Below are 26,694 nucleotides of genomic sequence, written 5' to 3' on the forward strand. Positions count from 1 at the left end.
CAGCTCCTTATTTACATTCCTTTCTTTGATATAGATTTACATTTACATTCCTTCATCATTCATATTATTATTTCTTACTTATTTATTCCATCCATATTTTTGATATTTTTAATAACTATTAGTTCCTTATTTTCCTAGAAATCTTTAATTTACGTTGATAGTTATAGGCCATATCTATAAGAATTTTATAAGAATAATCATTATGTCTCTTGAAGTAGAAATTACAACTTTGAAAAAACAAGAGTATGTACAACTCAATTAACACGCATAAAAACATTTGTCGATAAATGTAATAATGAGACACAAAAAAGTAATATTAAAGTTAGATATGATGCAATGCCAAATATTTTAGATAATTTTAATAAAACACAGAGTTTGCTAGAAGTACAGGACGAGAAAAATTACGATACGCATTTAGAAGATAGGTTAGATTTTGAAGACAATTATTATGAAATTAGGGCGCAAATGGAAGAATATTTAAAGGAAACATCATTTTCAGAAACCCAGCACTTTAAATCACACTAATTTTGCATTAACGAAAATAAACCTTCAGTGAAATTACCAACTATCAATTTACCTCGTTTTAACGGTACGTACGAAAATTGGATGCCTTATGCAGATGCATTCAATGTATTGGTTTATGACAATAAAGACGTTAGTCCAATTCAGAAATTCTACTATCTGAATTCTACACTGACACATGAAGCAGCTCAATTAATAAAAAACTTAGCTGTTACTGATGCTAATTACCCGGTTGCTTGGAAATTGTTACAAGACCGATACGAAAACAAGAGATTGATTGCATCGGCTCATGTTAGAGAAATAATTAATATTAAGTTAGTTAGTAAGGAAGACGCCAACGAATTGCGTCAGTTCATCAATACGGTGATTAGTAATTTTAATGCTCTCAATGTTCTAAATATTCAAACACCAATTCATGAAGTCAACTGTATATAGATAGATTAGATGCAAAAACCAGACGAGAATGGAAATTAAAAAATTCTACACAAGATTTTCCATCTCTCTTTTTGAATTTTTGGAAAATAAATGTCAAGCCTTGGAGGCTTTAGCCTCTTCAAGCAGTAATAAACAAAAAACAGTGGATGAACGGCAAAAATATAAACCTGTTCGACATTCTAGCTCATATGTTGCTACTAAGTCCAAAGTATGTAAATGTTGCAATCAACCTCACACTTTATACAAGTGTTCGAAGTTTAGTAATTTAAGTGTTTCTGATAAATTTAAGTTTGTTAAGGATAAGAAGTTATGTTACAATTGTCTTATATTAGGTCATTTAGTAAGGAATTGTTCCTCTGGAGGCTGTCGAATTTGCAAGGGCAAACATCACACCTCATTACGTATAAGTTGACAAAATAATTCGTTTAATTCTAATAGCAATAATGATTCAGATTTAAACCAGAAAATTTCTAGTTGTTCGCAAGACAGTCCAGCTTCACATCATAGCTCTTCTAACTTATATTGTTCGCTCAAATCAAGAGTGCAATAGAATATTCTTCTTTCTACAGCGATTGTTAAGGTCCAAGATAGTCAAGGAAGATTACAACCATGCAGATTGCTTTTAGATTCAGCTAGCCAATCAAACTTCATTACTGAAAACTTTGTTGAACGTTTAGGTTTAAGAAAAATTCGTCAGTCAGTTCCAATTATGGGTATAAATAATACTCCTACTAAAATAAATTATAGTGTAGACGTACAATTATTTTCTACTTATAACGATTTTAGTGCAATTATTTCTTGTTTAATGTTACCACAAATAACTAGCAATATGCCATGCAATGTTATCAACTACAAATCATGGAATCTGCCTTCGAATTTAAAATTATTTGATCCAGAATTTTATAAACCAGGAAGTATTGACATGTTAATAGCCGCTGAGCTATATTTCGAAATTATGAAATGTGATAAAAGGGTAAGACCAGGTGGGTTTCCAGTTATCTTTGAAACTGAATTAGGATGGATTCTATCAGGAAAATATCCATCAGAAAATAAAGTCCTCAAACCACATGTTTAACATTAACAAATGATGAACTTCAACAACAGCTCAAACAGTTTTGGGAATTAGAAGAGTTGGTTGTTCTACCCAAGGCTAAAGAACAAGACGAGTGTGAACAGTATTATCAGAACACAACAACCCGAGATTCTTCAGGTCGTCTTATCGTCAGACTTCCTCTAAAGCCAGATCATTTACCTTTAGGAGACTCATTCGATCAAGCAAGTTTGCGATTTCAAGCGTTAGAGAAAAGGCTTCAAAGGAATCATTCACTTTGTCTGGAATACTCAAAATTTCTTCAAGAATATAAGGAACTCGGTCGCATGAAGCCAGTGCCTCTTCAAGGTAGTGATTGTAAACAACAGTTCTACCTTCCTCATCATGCCGTTTTTAAGCAAAATAGTACCACAACTAAACTTCGGGTAGTGTTTGGTGGTTCAGCTGAAACATCCACGGGAACTTCTCTTAATGACATCCTAATGGTTGGTCCTACTGTACAGCAAGACTTATTTTTGATTATGGTAAGATTTAGAAGGTTGCGTTTACAGCAGACATTGAGAAAATGTACCGCCAAATTAAAATTCATCCAGAAGATTGCAGCTTACAACGCATTCTTTGGCGGGATTCACCAATTGATCAAATTCAATGCTATGAGCTTCAAACGGTTACTTATGGCACTGCCTCAGCTCCATTCTTGGCTACAAGGTCCCTACAACATCTAGCAGGAGAAGAAAACTGTCAGCATACCATGGTTAGAGTTGTGTGGTGCTTTACTGTTGTCAAAATTGTTATGAAAAACATTACCAATCCTGAATTTGTCGATTGAAAGGGTTCATCTTTGGACGGACTCCAAAATCTGCTTGGCATGGATCTCAGCTCCTGCATCGAAGGGGAAAACGTTCGAATCGAACTGCGAATCGAGTTTCGCAGATTCAAGATCTAACAGACATCAATGACTGGAAACATGTCGCTTTGTCAGACAATCCTGCTGATCTCATTTCCAGAGGTTCCAATCCAGAGAGTTTAGATAAAGGCATCTTTATTCCACCAAATGACGATTGTTTGTTAGTTTTCAAGTATTTATAGATTAACACGAGTAGTTACCCTATGCAAGAGATTTATTTATAATTGTCGTAATAAAAAGAAGAAAACAGGAGATCTTAATACTGCAGACATTCAAGATGCATTACAGACATGCATCTGGATGGTACAGCAACAAGTATATTGTCAAGAAGTTAATGATCTTCGATCAACTTCTACCATTCCTAAAAAAAGTGAGCTTCTTAATCTTCATCCTTTTTTGTCATGTCGCCAACTTATAGTGACAACGGCACCAATTTTGTTGGAGCCAACGAGTTATTGAGGAAACCTTTTCATGATAAAGAATTTAATACAGACATTGAAAATTACACTGCCAAGTCACAGCTCAAATGGCACTTCATACCAGCTAATACACCTCATTTTGGGGGCTGTGGGAAGCAGCTGTGAAGTCAATGAAATATCATCTCAAAAGAGTCATAGGTAAAACTTATCTAACTTTAGAAGAATTTTCTGCCCTTTTATCCGATATAGAAGCTCCTCAATTCTAGACCTATTTCTACTTTATCCGATGACCCTTGCGATCCATCTTACTTGACACCAGGACATTTTCCTATTGGTAATCCTTTAATAGCATTACCTGAACCAATTTGTTAGATATAAAAAGTAACAAGCTTTCCAGATGGCAGCAGCTTCAGAAGATACGACAGAGTCTTTGGTCACGATTATGTCCATGGTTTGCAGCAGCCCAGCAAGTGGAAGTCACCCTCTGAAAATCTTCGACCAGGTCTAGTAGTGCTAGTGAATGAAGACAACTTACCACCTCAATTTTGGAAAATGGCTGTAATAGACAGTTTTTCCCCAGGTAAAGATGGTCTAGTACGCGTAGTTCAGTTGAAGGTAGGCGACACTTTTTCAAGAGACCTATTAGTAAAATTGTGCTATTGCCAATAAACTGAGACAATGTAATTAATATGGATCAAAGATCAACGTGCGGGGAGTATGCTCGGTTTAAATCGACACTCAGCGCTGCCTATGGGCAGCTTTAGTATTAAGAACATTCTGTTATACTAGTTAGTCGGAGTTGAACAGTGTTAGGGTAATCATGCATGCCAGTACGGCCTCTGCATCATAGTAATATAGTTTAGTATTGTTAACCTTATAAACATAGTATATTTAGTTCTCAATCAGTGTGTAATTATTTATTTATAATACAGTTCATTATTCTGCTATAACGTACAGCCCGTTACAAATTTAATTTTAATTTTGACTGCATAGTGATCTGAGTCTTTGTCTCACTCCTCAGAGGAGTTTTATCTAGTAGTAGATCTTGTGGTGATGGTGTTTGTACATGCAGACATGTTCTAGTTGTCATTCTCCTTTTGTGTAGCCTGTTTACAAGTTTGGTTTTTTTATAACTCTTCTTGAAATATGTGGATTTTGAGATTAGGTTGTGGTTTCTACAGAGATCGATGAGTCTCTGTCCATCGTTTTCTTTTGGGTTTGGCCCTTTCTTATTTCTCTGCTTAATTGAGAATTGAAGTGTCTGATGTTTAACATGGTTTTTGGGGATGTTATTTATAGTTAGTTTGAGTAAATCCCAGACCTTTCTATTTCTTTATGGTCTTTTGGAGAGTAATTAGTGGGTACATGGGTGTTTATATATTATAGAGTAGATTTTATTAGATGTGTTTAGGGTGAGTGTAGAGTTTCTTGGGGATTGAGACTTGAATTCTTGTTTGGAGTTTATTATTTTGCAGCTGACTAAGAAGCCTGGTCCAAACTGTTGGATATTTTTCATCACTCTTTCCAGGTATACCTTTGACGACCCTACATCTATGGTTGAAGACCCTACATTCCATGGCATCGTGGTCGGTGTCTCTTATTTCCTGCAGACCCATGTTGGAAATTGTGTTGAAAATGTAGGTGATTTATATACATTTGTAATATGCAAGAGGTGTATCAGAAAATAAGTTATACCCTTGCCATGTTCTTGAACTGAAAGAGATATATGTCTAGTGGTGGCAGCACTGGTTTTGTTGTCCCATGCTCCCTCAGCAGCAATTCTGTATGACATTTATTATGTGTGTAGTGTTGTCAATATGGCATGTTCTCTAGATGTTTTGTCCAGCATAGAAGTGCGTTCAGTAGTCAGATTTTTCTGGGCAAAAAATTACAATTGTAGTGAAATTCATCGCCAAATTGTTGAGGTATACGGTGGGAAATGCAATGATCATACCCCATGATCACAAAATAGAGCCAAATGTTCAGAAACTGTAGAATAAATGTGAGTGACGAACTGTTTGGTGGGCATCCTTTAACAGCAAACACGACTTGTAACGTGAAATGCATGAATGAAATGATCTTGAGTAATCGGCTCATTAAAATTTGAGAGATTGCATGTGAACTTAACATCAGTTAAGGTAGTGTGTTTGCAATTATTCAGCTCTGTTACTATATGATATGTGCACAATGGGTGCCACATATGTTAACAGACAACTACAAACATCAATGCTTTGTGTCTGCTCTATCTTTTCTTCAACATTATTCCAAGAAATCCACAGTTTTTGAAACATATCAAAAGTGATGAGAACTCGGTACTTCATTACACTCCTGAGAGTGGTCTCATTCGCCTTAGAGCCCTATCCTAGCACCCTGGGACGACTACCACCTTTCTGGTCCTCTCAAGTGAGACCTGGCAGAGGAGCATTTTCCTAATTATGATGAACTGAAGAAAGTGGTTCTTAAGTAGTTAAAAAATTGGACAAAATTTTTGTGAGAGTGGAATTGAAAAACTTGTCACAAGGTATGAAAAGTGTTTAGAAAAACCATGTGTGTACTAACCAAGTGTGTAGAAAAAAGTGTTTAGTAGTGTGTAGTTTTTCTTTCAATAAAAAAAAATTGTCTTATAAATGTGTTTTTTCATAGAGGGGTTGTAACCTACTTTCTGATCGTCCCTCATTTATATGTGTGTGTGTATGTATACAGGAATGTATTTTTTCATAGAGGGGTTGTAACCTACTTTCTGATCGTCCCTCATTTATATGTGTGTGTGTATATATACAGGAATGTATTTTTTCATAGAGGGGTTGTAAAACCTACTTTCTGATCGTCCCTCATATGTGTGTGTATATATAAAACGCAATATGGTGTCCCATATAAAACGCAACCCAACCTTATATTGGTAGGTATTGAAATAATGGCATGCGTAAATAAATGTAAATGTAATTTTTATTGTTACCATCCAGTACCTTACATTTAGAGTAAATGTTGGAAGTGGCAGCCATCTTCTTGAATACAAGCTTCAATTCTTTTTACAGCGTTCTTTGCAACTTTTTTCAAAGTTTGTGGCTGGATATTTAATACAGCAATATTGACTTTCAATTGTTCAAGTGTTCGTGGTTTGTTGCGGTAGGCTTTTTCTTTGAGGTAATCCTGTAGAAAAAAATCCGCCGCAGTGAAATCTGGAGTTCTCGGTGGCCACAAGCCTCGACCGATAACACGATTACCAAAGAATTCCTCAACGAAATCAGAAGTTGAACCTACGTAGTGCGATATCGCATCGTCATGTTGTAGCCAGCAGTGTGTCTGTCTTCCTCTTCCAAGAGTGCAATGAACCGAAATAAAATATCCTGATATCGTTCTGCATTAATGGTGTACTCAAAAAAATAGGACAGATTATTTTCTTCCATGATATCGCGCACCTCACGCCCAACTTCTGCATGTGTAATTGTTTTTCGTGATAAACATTGGGATTTTCAGCACTCCAAATTCTACTGTTTTGGCTGTTTACATAGCCATCCAAATGAAACCATACTTTATCTCTGAAAAATAACGAATCCATAACATTAATTCCCTCATGCAGAAATCGACGGAACCATTGACAATATTGTAGCCATTTTTCTTTGTTGGGCTCAAGTTGGTGAACCGTTTGAATGCGATAAGGTCGTAATTGTAATTGTTTGGTCGCCCAATGAACAGTTGATATAGACAAATTAATTTCAGCAGACAAACATCTGATCGATTTATTTGGCAAGGCGAGTAATCGGTCTTTGATTTCAGTATCTGTATTCAACACTGACGCAGATCTTTTGTGTTCCTTGTTATTAACAGAACCAGTCTCTTGAAATTTTGCAACTAACCTTAATACTGATGTTTTGTTAGGAGCTGGTTTATCTGGGTACTTATGGCGAAACAAATCTTGCACTGCAACCACTGATTTGGTACTGAAGTACGACTCAACAATGAAAACACGTTCATCTAGCGAAAACACCAACTTGTCTGTAGCAATACACTGAACGTTATGATTGCATTGTTGTTACTGTCGGTAGTGTTCTACTGCGTCGCCGTGATGTTCAGATGTTGGACGAGTCCATTTCAGTAACGAGTAGGGGAGTAAGCTTGACTTTTGAAATTTCATGGATGAGTGATTGATGGGTTGCGTTTTATATGAGACACTCTGTATATATATATATATATATATATATTTGTACATATTTTTTATATATGTTTAATGTTGCCTATTCATTTTCAGTATTTCCAAGTATCGTATATATTGTTTTCTTTTTACACTCATTACAGTTAAAAAGAAAATTTAATACTTCATATTTACTGTTAAAGGTTTCCTTGATTAACATCTAATTAAGGAGTCTTATGTAATTTTCTTGTTAGAGTGCTCCATTTGAAAAATGTTTGTTTGTAAATTGTCTTTTTTTTATATAAATATGTAAATGAATTCAGGGTTCATCTGAATTCATTTCATTCACCTTTTCAGGGTATTATAGATTAATAATTTTGTGTCCTACTTTCCTTTTAGCCACTAATTATTTTTATTTTAATTTTATTTAACATTAATTTAGAAAATTCAGTACACAGTTAGACATGTAAACTTATAAAATAATTTTGTAAATCATTATTATTCTTCATAAATAAGTTTATTTTTGTTTTTATTTGTGTTTATTGTGTATTTGGTCATAAAGAGGTATTTGCACAACTAAGAGGTGCAGAAATTGAAGTAGTAAGAAGATGCATGTACAAGTTTTTTACTTCACTGAGAGAAATTTTAGTACTGTTAAATTATTGGCTATAGTCATTGCTGCTAATTTTTAAAAATTTTTGCCTTTGCATTAAAGTTTTTCATGAGTTTTGTAGAAACAATTCAACTGTAACCTTTTTTTTAATTAGTGTTTTTTTTTAAATTCACTAATCCTTGTTAAATTCTGTTTTTGTTAAAGTCATCATCAGATAATATTTTGTGTGTTTAATATTATAAAGAAGATATTTTTGAGAACATGTATTAATTTGCGAAATATTTGATTCCAACCTTATCTTTTTTCCTTTTTTTGATTATAGGCTGTACAAGAGTGGTACATTATAATTTTTTTTTGTTTTGAAAACATATTACCATTCATTTTTAAATTTCCTTTTGATTGAGAACTAAATACTTTGGTGCAGTGTAAATATTTTGAGTACCACATCTGTGATGTGTGTAAGTGACTTGAGTAATGATTTTATTTTGCTAGATTTTAATTTTTTTTTAATTTGTCAGAAGTTACTACATTTAATCCTTACGAATATAGTGAACCTTTTTTTATTGTGTAAAAACAGTCATCACACTATTTAAATTAACTCACAAAAATGAAATGCTGTAATAAATTTAACGAACAACAGTGATTTAATACAGCGATTGCAAAGTATAGCTTATATAATCATGTGAAAAAAAATTATTATTAGGCAATAATGACTAACAAAATTATTGTTAGATTGTAGAATGACTAAAAGTAAGACATGTTTTATTAAATTTATACCTAGTAATCACCATCACACCATCATCATTATATCACTGTATATCTGTGACTTAAATTTGACCTTGTTTCATGTAACTCAGTTTGAGAAGTGAGAATGATGCTCTAAAGGAGGATCAACATAGACTATGTGTAGAGGCTGATAAAGCTATGAAAAACTGGGAAAATTTGGAGAAGGAACTTGTAAATAAAAACTATGAAATTAAGATTGACTTAGAAAACAAGTTGGCTGTATTAAAACAAGATATGGTAAGTTTAAATGGGCTATTACCAATATTTTTGTTATGATTTCCTTTGTATGATTATAGTATTAAATGATATGCTTTCTTTTTCAAAGTTTAACATTAACTTAACTTTTGAATAAGTTTTTTTTTTTTTGTAAATTATGTGTTACTCTTAAATGAAGTTTATTTAAACATAAAAGTTTTTAATTTCGATTTAGAGATTTTCAGAATTTATTACTTCAGAATCTTATGTAGAGATTCTTATGATATTAATCAATAAATTTGCGACTTGCTAGGAGTTTATCTGTCTGGAACTGTTATCAATGTACTCTCCAACAGAAATACTTGGTGGAAATAGTGTTAAATAATACAAAAAAGTATTAATAACAAATATTTTTACTGATCTTTTAATGAGTTTATATTTTGTGATAAACCACTGGTGATATCTACATTTAGCTTGTGTTTTATTTTCTTTGTCATATTGCTACTGTTTGAAATGAATGACATTTCTACAAAAAATTAATAAAATATGGTTCGTAAAGTATAAAAAAGTAAGTAGTTCATAGTTTCTTTTAAAAATTTGATTGCATTAGATAAATGTACATTAAAAGTGAATAACACAACCTAACCTTGTTTGGTTGTGTGACACAAAGTTGGTTGTGCTCACTTATTTGCAAGCTTTGGCTCTCTGATACAACTGATGTTTGTCTATTCTTGTGGACAAAAACCAATATGTTTTTATAATGGGTGAGTAAATACATATATGTATTTGTATGTATGTATTAAAAATAAAAATAATGAAATGTTTTGATGTTCTAAATGTGTATTGTTTCAGATTTTTTCTTGTGGGTAGCCTAATGTACTTGTTTGAAAGTGATTGATAAAAATAACACTCTGAAATGTGAAAGAATACTCATTCATATTTACAGATAGCTAAACAAAATTGTTTACTCTAATTTTAAGTTAAAGATAGACATTTTTTTGTGTATGAACCCTTATTTGTCTTTGATAAATAACAATTAATTAATAACATGACAGTTTATGGTCATTTATTGGTTACAGGTGTCATCTCTTGAAAAGAAAGATAAATTACTTCAGGATCTTACCTATGAATGTGAATTACTAAGAAAGCAGTTGGATATATCTGTGGTATTGAAGGCAGATCTAGAAAATATTCAACAAAATTATCAGGTTTCGCTATTATTGCTATTATGTTTATATATTTTTATTTTAATTAACTAGCTGTTAATACAAAGTTTTGTCCTGACATTATTTTATTTATAGTAAATTCATTTTTTTGGAGCATCTGCTTCCTAGCATGCTCCAAAAAAATGAATTACCTGCTTTGTCACGGAATGGAACGCAAGGATAGCGGAAGTTTATTTTCTCCCTGCTAATTGCAGAACCTGGGCAAATGTCCTTTGCTGCTGTGTCTTTCTATTTTATCTGGCGTTCCAGTCCTTTAGACCTATGAGTAATTGACTGGGGCTGATTAGAGGACACTAAGTGTGTATGTGCTTTATACTTCTGGCAATATTCCCCTTCAGTCAAACAGGAATTTGCCTGCTGTGGGGGCCCTCGTGTTTGGAGGAAGCTTTCAGATACATGTGTGTTCAGGAAGGCTTTAGGGAGATTGCTTGGACAGTCATTGTGCTGGTTCACCTGAAACAGACATAAAAAGGAGTCATGTTCTGTATTGCAAGAAAGATATCAATTTGACAAACCTCTTATGTTTCAACCTACCTACTTATTAAATTTTTATAAAAATTAATTTTTTTTATGAAGCACGGCAAAATCGCTCTTAACATTCCCGTTCACGCATGCGTGCAAAAAATAACCCTAATAATGTTGAAAAATATTAATTAGCATAGTATGGGATTAGATTCAGATGTTTTCAATAAAATTTGAAAGTTAACAATTTATTTCATATCATTTTGAATAATTAAGTGGTCTACTAGTTGTTAACACTGGTCAGGTATAAGATATATATATAAGTAATAGTGGCTATTAATAAGTTGGGATCAACATAAGACCAAGTCATTGGATTTGGTATAAAAGGTGTAAAAGTTATTTTATTTTATTTTGTTTATTTAACTGATTTCCACTAACTTGACCGTAGACAATGAAAAGGGTCCCGGCCAGGTAGCAGTGTCTTATCTATTTACTGTTTAGGACACCTTCTGAGCATAATACAACAAAATCATGTGTTCAATTATTATTAAGCATTTGTTAGGACATTAGATTTTTTCTATATCTATATTATTGTAGGATATTGTAATAGTAGGGTAGATTAAATTAATATTGGTTCATGTATTTATTTTACATTTAATTTGAATAAAATACAATACAATTAAATGTCTAATTATTTGTTTAGCACTTGTAAGAGTGTTATATTATATTTTATAATTAAGTAGTATTGTCTGATACTGAAATGGAGTAAGTAAAATTGATTTAATTTTGGTAAAAAAAAAATGAACAAATTTACACTCAATATGAGAATTTATGCACACATCTCTTCTTAATGACCTTGCAATAAAGGCCTGCAGTCATTTGTGGGAGTTCTCTGTTGGCTTACTTGATGTAGAGGCTCCTGGCCTGGTTTATCACAAACTCTCGTCCTGCCATTTCACAGTGGTTCATCTAACATGGTGTTGGCAGATGTCCCTAAGATGGCTGTGCTTGGATACAGCCGCTCTCCCGAACAGTCTGTGCTACGCCCACATCAGACACAGTTTTTATGTCCGTGCCGTAGCAATGTGTGGTGCTCCTGACATACCAAGGTGCTCCGAAAATCGTCCGAAGCTCTACGTTTTAGACGGCTTCCAGTTTTATCTGGAATGTAGATCACAACACATCACCCCCCTCCTTGCCGGGTAGGTGTATGTCAGAATCTGTAAGACATAGAGTTTATGTATGAGTATCATAAGTCGCAAGCGGAATGGGGCTGGCTCGATTGAGCACTGGGTGTAGGGGGAAGCCTTGGCGGCCTCTGTCCTCTGGGTAACATATTTTACATGTTTCGCTGAGGTAAACCATTTATCCGCGACTACTCTTAGATATTTAACTTTTGTCTCAAAGGGTATTTTTCCCCTGAGATTTCCAGCTGTCTGGCCGGAGCGCGTCGCTTGCATGTGAATAGCACAGCCACGGACTTTTCCCGTTTGACCCTGATTCTCCACTTATCAAGCCACGGTTCAACTAAGCAAGTTTCCAGCACGGAATCTGTGCCGTGCTGGAAAAGGTCAGCACGGGGTACAGCTGAGTTCGGCCTGTTATATGCCGAGACCAGTCTGAATACTACGCTTAGATGTGGCACATGTATGCAGATCTGTTCCATGACATCGATGTGGACCTTGATCCCCATATGCGTGATTCGTCTGTAGAATAAACTAGCGGTTCCGCCGCTGTCGGGACTTAGGCGTGGTACTACCCTGACGGTTCTGTAGGTGAAATATTTTCAAAGGGTCAGTGATTTGTCTGGCTTGAGGTGCGTTTCTGCTAACAGTATCACATCAATTTGTAGGTCATCGGCCAGACGGCATAGCTCCGCCGTTTTGCCTGCTACGGAATGCGCATTCCAGTGCAGCAGTCGCAAAGTATGCCTAGCTATACCGGGTGAGTAAGGTCATGAGGCATTAAATCTAGGATTGGAGTAGGTCCCTAATAATTTCGCCTGTAATTGGCGGGGTACAGCCAAAATTTCGGGTAGGACGTTCTTTATTGACATTGCCAGAAAGTCGTTCCCGACGCTCCTTCGAGGACGCGGTTTCCGGCTTTTTCCTGTCGGGTCGGCTGGGTGTTTTTGACACCACATTTGGTGGGCGCCGAGCCTCGAGAGCTCTTGCGGGTTTTACGGCAAGAGCGTGAGTTTTGGTTATCATCCGCTGTGGCTTTCCCGAATTTCTGGCTTCTTTTGTCGTCTGTGGGGTAGTTTTAATTTTGGTTTTAGTCGGTTTTGCGGCCGCGACCACCTCGGTTACCGAAACCCGTTGAGCTTTTGCGGTGTGGGAGGAGGTGGTGGCGCCTCTTTTCCCACCGCCGGGATAGCCGCGGGCTGAACCTCTTGCAGCTGGGGTTTTGGTAACCTGGCGACCCGCGCTCAGCTACGCCTGTCAGTGATCACGGACTTTGTGGGGTGCCCTTTTGTCGGGCCAAGTGCTCTTGTAATAAGGGCATCCTCTATAATTTGCTGGGTGAGGCCCCTTGCAATTCGCACACGATGCGGGCTCTTCTTTGCGACTTTAGGCAAGACGTCATTTCATGGTTCCCACCACATTTGACACAGAGCTGTGCCCTGTGGCAATAGTTACGAGTGGCCGTACTTTTGGCATCTGTGGCATTGAGAGTGGCCCCCTCGTGACACAAATGCTGTTACTGTTATTTTACAGTAAAACATACTGTCCAGGTCATAGATGCCCCTGGTGGCTGGCATTCTTTTAAGTGCCGCAAGGCACGTAGGGGTTTCCCTACCGTCCTTTGTGGTCAGCTTTTCACTGTCGCCACGTTATAGCCTAGTGAGGAGAGCTCATTTCAACTTCTTCGCAGATGTGGGGCCACCTTCCTGGAAATCGTCTTCACTGCTTAATTGCAGCCTTACTGAGAGTCCAGTGATCTTGGCCACCAGGATCATGGAGGATATGGCTCTCACCAATGTGGGCCATTCCCTAGGGCAGTCCAACATTATCTGGAATTTTCTCCCTCTTGACCCCTGGAGGTTGTTAGGGGGGTTTCCCCTGTAACTTCCATGGTGGTGGCTGCAGTTTCCAGCAGCAATGTCCATGGCTACCAAGGCCTTGCACTTAACCCTCTTCTGGGTTTCCAAGGTTTAGAAACTCTGCACCAGGAATTTCCAGGGATGGAGAATGAGGTGGAGGGATGATTAGTCGCCATTAGCCTAAAATTATATCTAAATTTTAACACTAGTATAAGTTTAAACTCACAAAAATAATAAATTAACATATTTAAAAAAAATAAAAATTAAGTGGATAACAGCCTACATTAGCCAATACAAGGGGGGGTGGTTTAACGTGGAAAAGTCTTTCAGTGAATGACTAAATAAAATTTAAGTAAAAATGATTTACTTATTACTAATCACTACTTAATCTATAAAATAGTTCGAAAGTAATAGAATTACTTTGTTGTAAACCTAAAAATAAAATTATGTTTAACTAATCATACATATTTAACTAATTGTTAGACACTGGTAGAAAAACAGAAGAACTTATTTAAAATAAAATAAAATAAAAGTAAACTATGATAAAATTTATCGGGTTTGACTGGAAGGTCAAACAAAATATATAATGCTATAGCTGGCTGGACTGGGCATCCTAACTGTATGTTAGTGCGAGATTGGTAATGTTATTCAGGTACACACATGCAACACAGATAACTAGAAAATACCTCCTTTCACAACCACTGCTAGACAGATTTTCACTTTGTCACTGTACTTGATTTTGGTGAAATTTAGTTAGTATTTTAGTGCTTTTCAATGTTGGAGAGACAATAATTTTTTTGCTAGCCAAATAAATTACATCCAGTTCATAACATTGTTTACAAAATATTTCCTTCTACATTAATGATGTAAACATTTCCTTCATTTTACATCTCCTTGATGAAGAAATTTACGAAACATGGGCTGGTGTTTTATGTGATCTAAATAAGAAATTTAACTATATCACATAAAACTTAATGCTGTTCTGCAACATTCCAATAAATAAACATGGTAATAGAATGATGTGTAATAAAGTAAGAATATTATCATTTTCCAAAGCTTAATTCAGTGATTCAGTTTTATACTGAATCTATACTGAATATACTGAATCATATATATATCATATATATGCTGAATATATTGAATATACTGAATCTATACTGAATCATGAGTGTCATCACTCATGACCACGGAGTCAGTGCTGGTTAAAACTATACATCTATTATCTTTTATTCTCTCTTCTTACCTGCTTTGAATTTTTTTTTCTTAATTAATAATTCTAATTTTGCAAACCTGAAACAACACGAAAAATGAATAAACAGTAGAGAAATATTTTCAAAGCATAAAAGAATTGAAATTTTATGTTGTCATTTTGTACAGAAGTTTGAAGGGAAGCCACTACGTGATAAGTGGTGGATTCCTTTTGATCTGTGCACAAAATGAGGATTCTTGTTACCTTTAAAAATACATTCCTGCCTCATAAATTCCACATTCATCAGAAAGCAACACTTGAGCAGAAACACCATGTTTGGAAATTCTGCTAATACAACACAGCCTTCAACACATTGTTTCATATTGTTTCTTCTTTCAATAATAATTCAACCATAATAGTGCATTAGAATGCATTCATTATTTGTGGAATTGTTTTCTACATACATTGACATTCATGCATTCCAAACCTATGACAAGCTTTTCAACTTTATAAATACACCAAAGTCGTCATATTAGTCATGGAAGAAAGCGAGAGAGTCATTTTTGTGACTTTGAGAGCAGTGATACCAATGACGGTAAAGGAATTATTTTTTCAGAACTTAATAACACATCTTACAAAACTGCAGCAAATTAATTGCAAAGAAATATATTAGGTCTATTCCTCAAATTAAGAGTGCTAAATTTACTAAGATGGCTTATGGTAAGGATTGTTACAGTAAAGCCAAATACTTTACTGAAGATTCAGTGGGTTTTTGAAGCCATTAATAAGTTAATACATAAAAAATAAATCCAATACTGATATTAAATAATTTTTTGCTGGCATAAAATTTATTGAAATCTTGTTTTGAGGATTAATACAGAATCTGTTTTTAGGAAAACAGAGGACACGAAGATACTTTTAACAGAGTATCAAAAAGATAAATTTTTAAAAGCTACTTTTTAAATATAAACGTCAGTCTTCACAGGAAAAATTACTGTACTAAGTGAAACAGAAATATTCCAAATTGTACAAAAAGAATTCTGAACAGTATGTGTAAGAAATCAAGGTCTGTTGCTATGAAAAACTGCAGGATATCTATCGTAAGGGTGAAGAAAGCAGTCACTCATTGATGCTTTCCAAATTGTGTAAATTGTTTCTATTATTTGAATAGCTACTTACATATTAAATCTTTAAAGCCTGAATGTGTTATTAGATATATTTTTGTTACAGCATGAAAAAACAATTGCTGAGAATTTAAGAAAAGAAATTCACGAGTTGGAACATTTACATTCCTCAAACCTGACTGTTATATCTGAACTCGGTGAAAGAAATTCTATGTTAACTCAAAACTTAGAAGCCTTGAAACCTGAGTTGTCTGTTAGCAATAACAAAATAGAAAAATTAGAGGAAGCTATTACTGGTTATAAAACTGAATTGATTAGTTTAAATGCAAAGTTATTGTCAAATGAAAAAAGAATTGAGGAACTTGTTGTAATTGACAAAGAGTATAATGTTCTTCTAGAATCCCACAAAAAATGTAATGAGATTAAAGTTAAATTAATATCTCTTAATGAAACACATGCCCAACTGCTTCTTGATAATGAATCGTACGTATTGTTTTTATTCTTTTTTTTTTATTAATTTATTTGTAATAAGATTTAATACTATATGCTTAGGTTGATTAAGATCTAAATCTGTAAAGGAAATCTCTTTGCTTTGTTGCAATACAAATAGTTGTTTCTTGCTGTTAACTTTGCTCTTGTGGTTTAACAAAGTATTTCTTATTGGCCTACTGTCTGTTTTGGCATTAGAGAGCGAGCATTGCCATGCTAAAACAAAATCCCTCAGGATAGCATCACTCATCATTTGTATTTTATATCTCTTCTAAGAATTTTCAATATTTCACAAATATATCAGCATTCACAGTAGTCCTATGATCACTAAATTCAGCAGGCAAGACACAATTTTAGGCTTAAAAAACATTAGCTGTTAGATGTTTTATTTGACGTTTGAACTTGTTACATTTACTGCTACTTTGTCTTTCAGATAAGCACCTTCAGTAACAATGTAATAAACCAATTCCTTCATTTACATAAAAAGCAAGATGCGTTTCCTTGAATATGTAAGTTACAATCTTCAGCAGCCTTTTTATAGCCCAATTTTTTCAGGAAAAGGTTTATAAATCCAAGATTGTGAAAGTTCAAAGACAATTGTATGTGGTGAGGAACTGATTTTTCATCAGTTTTTTCTTTTTTTTTTCAGTTAAATCTCCTATCACAGACGCCCAGTCATGAAAGTTTGTCCTTCATGAAGTGTACTTGTCTTTTGTTAGTATCAATCATAATATTTGGCCTGTAAACATAACAAATTTATTTGAATTTCAGCTGCAGAATTTGTTTTTGTCATCAAAAATCAGATTATATTCCTTGTTCTTCAATTTTGGTGGGATGATGAATTGTAGAGTCATTACAAATGGATTTATATAAAAACTAACCACAAATGACTGAACTGTTGCTGTTAATAATTGATTGATTTAAATAACAGGTCTCTGTGAGCTCTGTTTGTTTACATTATGTATATAGGTGACTCATTCAAAATTCAAAAATATTTATATTGGTGTCAAAAGACACGTCTTTTAATTAAAAGATTATTTAAATGAATTTTATTTAAATACGACATTATATTAATGTAATCTTTACTTCTTTCCATCCATTTAGTTGTGTCTTTAGGCCTAATTTTTCTTTAAATAATGATAAATAATGCATTTTCTTCTTTTACCGGATTATAAGATTGTTGTAGCTTTGATTATAAAATATCCATATATTTAAGATTTGGGTACCCTGCACCATTAACAATGAAACAATTTTTTTTCTTAAATGAATGTGACTGGCCTTGTAAAAATGTGATAGAAATGTGTTTAGTGTTTATGCAATATAACACTCTGAGCTCGAACTTTTTTTCAAACAAAAAATTGTAGTTCTACCACACAAGAACTTACTGATGAATATGTATACTGAAACTATGGAATCAGTAATTAAGAACATCTCATTAAACTTGTTAAAATAGTTTCTAATATGCTCACTTAGTCATTAACCTCTTGACTCATCATCTGAAGAATAGATATTTTTATTCATGTAATCATATATGACTTTCAAGAAAACAGTTTCCCATTAAATAGCCATCTTCGTCAAAAATTAATTAGATATAACACGGACTCTGAATAATCATGTTTTGCTAGAAAAACCTTTTCCTAATATCAAGTGCAGTAATACACGTTGTACACACTTTTTGTGAATGTGTTTATTGTTCCAGTGTTTGTGTAGAAATATTAAGAGGGTAATTTTTTTGTTTTATTACAATAAATAAATATATTATACTGTAATTTTATAAATCTGAAAAATAAACTTCATGTGGTGACTCGCAAACTTCATGGCACAATTGCTTTTTGAAATATGTTACTATGAAATATTTTTTCATGGTAGATTAGCAAACAATCTAAATTATTATTTGCAGAAATGTCTATAATTCTGCAAAAGTAACTTTGCTTATGGATTAATAAAAATTATTTGTATTATTGTTAATGATCTTAATGTCAATTTTTTATTTATTTCATTTTGTGTTATTCGGTATTAAAACTTAATTTTTATAATTCAGTGTAAGGTATGAAAACAGTGTCATAAAACAAGATCTTCATACCCTCCATATAGATTTTGAAGAAGCTGCCAAAAATTGGGCAAATTTGGAAAAGGAACATATAAAAGATAACAACGAAAATAAGATTGACTTTGAAAAGAAGTTGGCTGGGTTAAATCAGGAAATGGTAAGTTTAGATTATCAGCAGTTTGGAAATAATTAGTTTTTTATGTAGCCATTATTATGAATGAATGATTTAAAAGAAATTAATATCAAATTAATTTGAAATTTATTTCAAATTCAGCAAAATTAATAACAAAGTAAATATATTGTTATCAGTGATTGGCACAGAACAAAGGGTTAAAAATATGTGGGGGTTATATGACCTTTCTAATGTTGATGAAGTGGGACTTCTCTAGATTAGACAAAAAGATTTAAAACACTTTTATTAGAAATTATCGAAAGAATACGTAACCATTCTAGTTTGAGCAAAAATAAGTAATTATCAGTTTAGGTAAATTTGTAAATTTAAAAACATTGCCAGCAAAGTATTAGTATTATAAAGCCTGTGTGTTGGTAACTTAGTATCTTGTATCTGACAACACTGACTGCATTTCTGCCGATCTCTGTGTTGGAGCTGTAGCAACTCAGCTATTCATCTGGAGGTCCTGGGTTAGAATTTCTATCAGCCATGGAATTTTCATAACTATGAAAATTCCATTTTCAAATTTTTACACGTAAGCTTTGATCTTATATGGTGAATTAATGAGGCAATAAAAATCTAATTAATTCAACAGATAAATGTTACTTAAGAGTAAGTGAAATGAAATAAAATTTAGTCTATATAAATTCTGGATTCTTCATAGAGAATTGGAACTAGTTCTCATTCAGCAGTAATACTTATTTAGGTATTCTAGTTTGATAAAACCAGTAGTTGAAGATTACAATCAGGAAGGATTAAACTGTTTAATGTGTGCCATTGTTGAGTAAATATGTGTTTATCAAATACTTTAAATAAGATAGCTAGCCGAATGTAGTGATAATATTATTAAAAGTATATCCTTGCTTGTGATACAAAGAATCCAAATCACCTAAGCGGATTCCAAATATGCTTTGGATGTGACAAGGCTGGTACATAAATTTGTTATATTCCATTTTATTGACTTTTGTTTGCAGTTGTTTTTGCTGACGAGTTAATGCAGGTGAGTGTGTATTATTAATGAAAAAAATATCAATGGAAAATATATGCTAGTTTTGTAACATGTGTTTCAGAATGGATATTGGAGTTTTAAAATTATGTAATGTTTATTAAGTTTTACTAACAGTTTATAAGTGTTCAGTGTAAGCACCAAAGAAAGTCTTAGTCACAATGCATCATTTCATCTGCAAAGCTACTATGCAAACCATAATTTCTAGACTTTAGAGCTCACACAGATAAAACTGAGTTTTCTTTAATTTCATGTATAATAATTAATCAGTGTACTGAAACTTGAAAAATATTTCATAGCTTTAAAATCCCAAACAGTTTTTAAAAAAGTAGTAATTGCAAAAAGCCAAAAATATAAAGCCATTTCAATAAAATTATTAAATTAAAAAATAAATTTTGTTAAATTAATTATAAAATTGTTAATTAAAAAAATAATGAGGTTGTAGTAAATGTTATAATGCTTTTAATAATTTATTCCAAACCTTTTCAGTCATAGACGTGACAATTTTCAATAGTGCTGCTGTTCTCACCTTTGCATCAACTAATGTTAAATGCCAGTGGTTTTTTAGAATGTGGTTGAAAATGGTATCATTGATTTTAAATGGATAAATGAGACATGCTTGTTCACAACTTCTCAAACCATGGTTTCTTATGTATAATATTTGCTGCTAGAAAAATTTACTGACTAATCAACACATATATGCAATTTAGAAATCACATATATTTCAATATTGTAAGACATCTTATACAAATAGATTGACCAGCATTCTCAATGACACACTTTGAGAAAAAACCTTGACACTCTCAGAAAAAACATTTGTTGTAAAGATTCTGAAAAAAATTATAACGTAAAAAAAAATCTGAACAGAATTTGGTTTCCAGAACAACAAACCAAACAAACATACAGCTCACCATAATTTAGATGTATGGAAGTATTTGACAGCACAGTATATTCTACATTTGCTGTCTATCCTAACAGTTTATGAATAAAATTTATTACATTATTTCTTTCACTTTTAGTTTTATATTAACTTATCGATTGTATTTCTTGTTTACTGGAATTACTCATGGTATCACCTTAATCAATAGTAAACTTTAATTCATACTGGATATTCGCTCCCTTACTGTCCTCCCCACAGAATGCTCTTGTTGGACTGGTTCGAAGAACTCAGCCCTCACACAACTTGCTACCTGTATTTGTTGAACTGACGTCATAACATTTTGCAGACTCACATCTTGCATTTCCCAGGGAATATTTATACTTCTAGCCTCTTTACTTGCCAGACCAGACTCAAGATGAAAGCATGAGGAACAATGCTTTCGTTTCCATGAATTCTATAACATGGTGTGGTAGCTTTTCTCACGTAGAACAGGTGTCCATTGTGTGTGTCAGCGGACAGTATAAAAAAAGATGATTGTTAAGCAGACTTTTACCTTACAAAAAGGGTTTACCTTTTTGGCCTTTTTTGGATTCCTTCAATTATTATATTTTCTAATACTTTAAAATAATTGGTAGGAATCCATTACTCAGGCCTGCTATACCGGTCGTCGCAGCTTCACTTCTGCTATATGGTTTCATGCGTTTCTTGTAGCGACTGTTTTTTTTATTTTATGTTTATTGGTCAAGTAATCAGATGGGTGCAGCCAGTCACCCATACACTAATACAGCCAGTCACTCATACAGTAATGGTAGCAGTGGCTGTGTTCGTTGAGCTACAGTGCCATATACCTTCACATCCATTAAAAAAATCGGGATTTAAAAAACCCAATTATTTGCAAGCGCATATTTACTGAATATCTCTTTGTATATATCATTGTTCAAAACTCTTTACTTTTCTTCATATCCTTTTAAGGTCGAATTTAAAAAATTTAGCCATTGCTTTATTGATTTGAAGATACATTCACCAAAAATCAGGTTGATTTCATTGGTTACAGGGAAAATAAAATTAAAAAACCATGAAACTCAAAAAATTCAGAAATTGGTTTTTAAATGTTTATAATCAGTTCAAACCCAGCTCACAGTGAGACATTCTCAGTTCACAATTCATTAAAGTTTTTGATTCAAGTGGAAAAGCTCTATATGTATAATATACGAGGTACGACAATAAAGTAATGAGACTGATTTTTCTTTGCAAGATGTGGCAACCCTGCAGCTTGCGTAGGCACACCATCTTTGACCTTGGTCTATAAGCTACTTCTAATCCAAGCGGCACATGATGCAACTGCTCAGTCGTGAGTTGTGCTGTAATAAGTGAACACGTGTGTGTGTCTCTCGTCACAGAAATGAAACCGCAAAATATTGCTCAATGGTATGCCATTTCTTTTTGCATTAAATTGGGTGAAAACGCGACAACTTATGGTAAGCTTCAGAAGGCTTTTGGAGAGTTTTTTGGTGGCATAAAATTTTTAGTGAAGGCAGAACGAGTGTTGAAGATGAAGACCGCAGTGGACGACCATCAACCTCACGGACAGATGTCAACTTGACCAGGGTGCGTGAAATCATACGATCTGATCGAAGATTATCTGTGAAAATGATTGCAGAAGAACTCAACATCAATCGAGAAACGGTTCGTCTAATATTAACTGAAGATCTTTGTATGAGAAAGATTTGTGTAAAAATGATCCCCAAAAATCTCACACAACAACAGCGAGAAACTGTCCTCTGCTTACAGCTTGTTTGTCAGTCTTCTTCAATTGTTGCACAGTTGTTATGCAGTTTGATTTCAATTTTAATTCATGAAGAATTTTAAAAGATTTTTATTAACACCAGATTGTTGAGATAACTTACATAGTGATTTTTTTGGACTGGCAGGTAATTTTTCTTTCAATATTGCCAACGGCTTATGTAATTCTAATGGAAGATAGCCTATTTCATTTTGCATTTGAAACCAAACCTGTTGTACGCCATTTTTGAACTAAATTGTGAATGCTACTCTTTGCTGAGACACAGGCATTCAGAAATCTTTCTACAAATACCTGACGTGATTCTTAGAGTGAATCTAAGAATTAAACTATAGCCTCAACTATAGCTATCCTCACCTGGCTTAAATAAGGCATTTTACACTAACACAACTGCACTCACAATACTGCACTGCAAGGAAACATATAGTGCACTGACACATAGCCACCTGACAAACGGCCGCAACAATCAGCAATAACATATATATCCACTAGTCGCACTAGTTAATCATTGATAAATAGAGTTGGGTAGCAGTTTCATTGTTGGTTTGGATTTATGATGCTCACCTCTGTATAATAGTGTAGATATAACATGATTTGCCAACATTAAGTTAGCATATTAGGAGTAAAAAATGTACAAATGATATTAAGTTATTAACTATTAAGAGTTATTAACTATTCCACATAGTTAATAACTCTGGTTATATTTGGTACTCAGTTTGTGATTGAATGAACCATGCTCATAGCTAAGAGAAAATAAGTTTTTTGTGTATATATATATATATATCTATGTATCATAATTATTACTGATATTTGTTATGTTGTCGTGGAATATATTATTAACACTGTCCATTTGTAATTGTTTATTCATTATAGATATCATCTCTTGAGAAGAAAGATGGGATACTACAAGATCTTTCCTCTGAGTGCAAACTACTAAGAAATCAACTGGAAATGTACAAAGCACTGAAGATGGACCTAGAAAATGTTCAAAAAAATTATCAGGTTTTGCTGCTATTCTTCAGTTTAGTCTAATGTTATTGCTACTTTGGTATGATCTATTTCACACAACATGATTACTGAACCTCCTACTTGGCACATCAATTATTTTGATTTTGTGGGTTGAGTTAGAATAGCACCTGAGTTTAACATGTGTGAATTTTGCAGATTAACTTTACATTACAGGAAACTGATATCAGGTATAGCTTATTTACAAGCTGGACAGCGTCCAGTTTGTAAGTGAGCTCAAGGTTTTATTCTAGCTGATATTTTTAATGGCTTAGCATTAGTTTGTTTTTTTGATGAATCTGAATGTTATGAAAGTAAAAATTATTATTAGTATCGTACTAAATTTGGAAATAATCTGATAACATAATTTTATTTTGAGAAAATACTTTTTAATCCTAGTTTATAAAATTAATTTCTAACTTATAAATTAATAAATTAGTTTATAAATTAATTTCTATGGGTTCAGGATATTTTTAAAAATGAAAAAAAAATTCAATAATGAGTTACAATAATATTAAACGGTTATATTTACTGATTAAAATAAAAATTACAAAATAATCATATAACCACTCTTATATAGAAAATCTGCTTTTCTTTTTTATAGCTTGAAAAAACAGTTTCAGAAAGTTTAAAAGTCGAAGTTCAAGAACTGAAAAACTTAAAGACCTCAAATGAATGTGTTATATCTGAACTTGCTGACAGAAATTCTCTGCTAACACAAAATATAGAAACCTTAAAGTATGAGCTGTCTATTAGTAACAAGAAATCGACAGAATTAGGAGAAGAAATTACCGATTATCAAACTGAATTGTCTAATTTAAATTCTCAGATATTATCAGACAAAAAAACAATTGAGGAACTGAGACTGATTGAAAAAGAGCACTACATATATCTAGAATCACACAAAAACTGTGAAGAAATTAAAGCTAAATTAAAATTTTTTAATGAAATGAATGCAAAATTAGAACTGGACAACAAATTGTATGTATTCCTTGTGATTTTTACCTAACATAAATTAATTTTTAACTTAGTTTTAATGCGACAGTTATTATACATTTAAGTTTGAAATTACTATTGCGCTATTCATATGTAGTTTATTTTGCAAGAGGTCTTCAGTTAACAGAAAATGTTTTGTGTTAATACATTTATTCAGAAGATAAGTGAAACCTATGAATTGAATTATGTCTGGTTGTGAGTAGGGGAGGCAGAAGGAGGAATCTTTGTAATAAATAACAAATGTATTATGTCACATGTTAGAAAGCTACATCTACAAATTAAAAATTCACACTTTTCCAATTTGTCATGTAGTTAGTATGCAATTATAATGGCTGCATATGAAAAATAAGTGATATATAATGTATTAATTCACTTTAATCTACAGACTACTTTGCAAAACTAACACTTTTATTTATTATTTTACATAGGATAAAAGTTAAAATATGATTAATGAAAAGTTAATTGTTTTTACTTGTGTTTTCTGAACTGTTATTTAGCTTGGGGGGGGGGGACATGTGAGTATTGTACTATCTAACCAGATGGCATTACGTAATTGCTAACAACAGGACACATTTGTATATATAAAATACAAGCACAGCAGACTATTACAAAAAAAGGGACAAACTTTCGGTTTATGTATTGTAGGTCACATAATGTAAATATATGATATAATTATTTGTCTAGTATTGTTTATTTATACGTTACAAATTATGTTTACAAAGTTAAACAATAAAAAATGTGCTAATAAAGTGGAATATAGGAGCTTAAAATGCTAACTATATGTTGAAAAATACAAAACTATATGTTAGGAAACAAAAATTATGTATCAGTGTAATCATACAGATTCATATAATTTATACAATTTTTGTGAGATTTATAAAAAAAATGTAATGTTTATGATCACATACACACACACACACACACACGCACACATGCATGTGTGTGTGTATGTGTGTGTGTGTGTGTGTATATATATATATATATATATATATATATATATATGTAATAGTGTTTTTAAAGCCAGTTTTCTTGACTATTCTAGACACTATAAAAATAAAAAGTTGGGTTTCTCTAATGTTGCTGACAATCTTGTTAACATTCTATATATAATTAACATTCTATTTTGATTTTGAAACTAATTTGGAAATAGAAATTAAAAATGGAGGATAAAAATAATAAAAATCATTTGTGAAAAAAAAATTTATATATATATATATATATATATATATATAACTTAGACGGCAGCACAATTTCAGATAAAGATAATGATAATACATAAGTTTTAAAATTATTCATACAGTACTATAGTATTGGCTGGCCAAACAATTGTATTTTTGGTTTTATAATATTTAATTTTATTTTATCATAATTGATGTCATATACATAACATTAAATTTCAGTAATTTTAATTAATATTATTAATTTTTAACAATTTTTATATTTCTTTTTAAAAATTATAAATTAAAAATTTTTAAACTTAAATTTCACTTTAAATTTTTAACTTAATCTTAATTTAATTTTTAAATCATACTTATCATACAAGTCGGTCTCCTGGGCCGGACCTACTTGTTAGTATTAGCCACCCAGGGGAGTGTCTTTATACTAAATAGGCCTTCCCGCCTACCAGCTATATACTGGCATGGCAGGTCGGTCTACCGGTAGCTCTTTTTGAGAGTAATCTTTTATTTTATATGCCCCTTTCAGACACCACGCAATACCTGGAGTGTCATGACGTGGTGTCAAGGTCTTTTCTCTATCTGTTTTATTATTCCCTAAACTAAACTATATCCCCAGGAGTCCCCAGCGACTCATTGGAACCGACACACCTCGGCATGCCGGCCCTCCCCGCTGAGGCTGTCCTCCCTTCCCTAACCTAAATCAAAAACCCTGTCTCCGTTCGTCAATGTTTTTCTGCGATAAGATCTGTCTGGTGTAACACGCTATTTTCTTTCAGTTGGATTCCCGACTAGTCATAAGGTACTATAGCTTCGGGAGTCATCCCATCGATCGCCATGTCAAATCTGAGGGCGGCCCATCTTTCACATATGAAGAAAGTATGTTCTGCATCGTCCATCTCTTCGCAATACATGCAGATTGCCTCTGTTCTCCTTCCTACTTTATTTAAGTAATTATTAAATGAGCCATGCCCGGTGAAAAATTGCGTTAAAAAGTGATCCATCTCGCTAAAACC

Source organism: Lycorma delicatula, chromosome 1 (assembly GCF_047948215.1).
Source record: "Lycorma delicatula isolate Av1 chromosome 1, ASM4794821v1, whole genome shotgun sequence".
Lineage (NCBI taxonomy): Eukaryota > Metazoa > Arthropoda > Insecta > Hemiptera > Fulgoridae > Lycorma > Lycorma delicatula.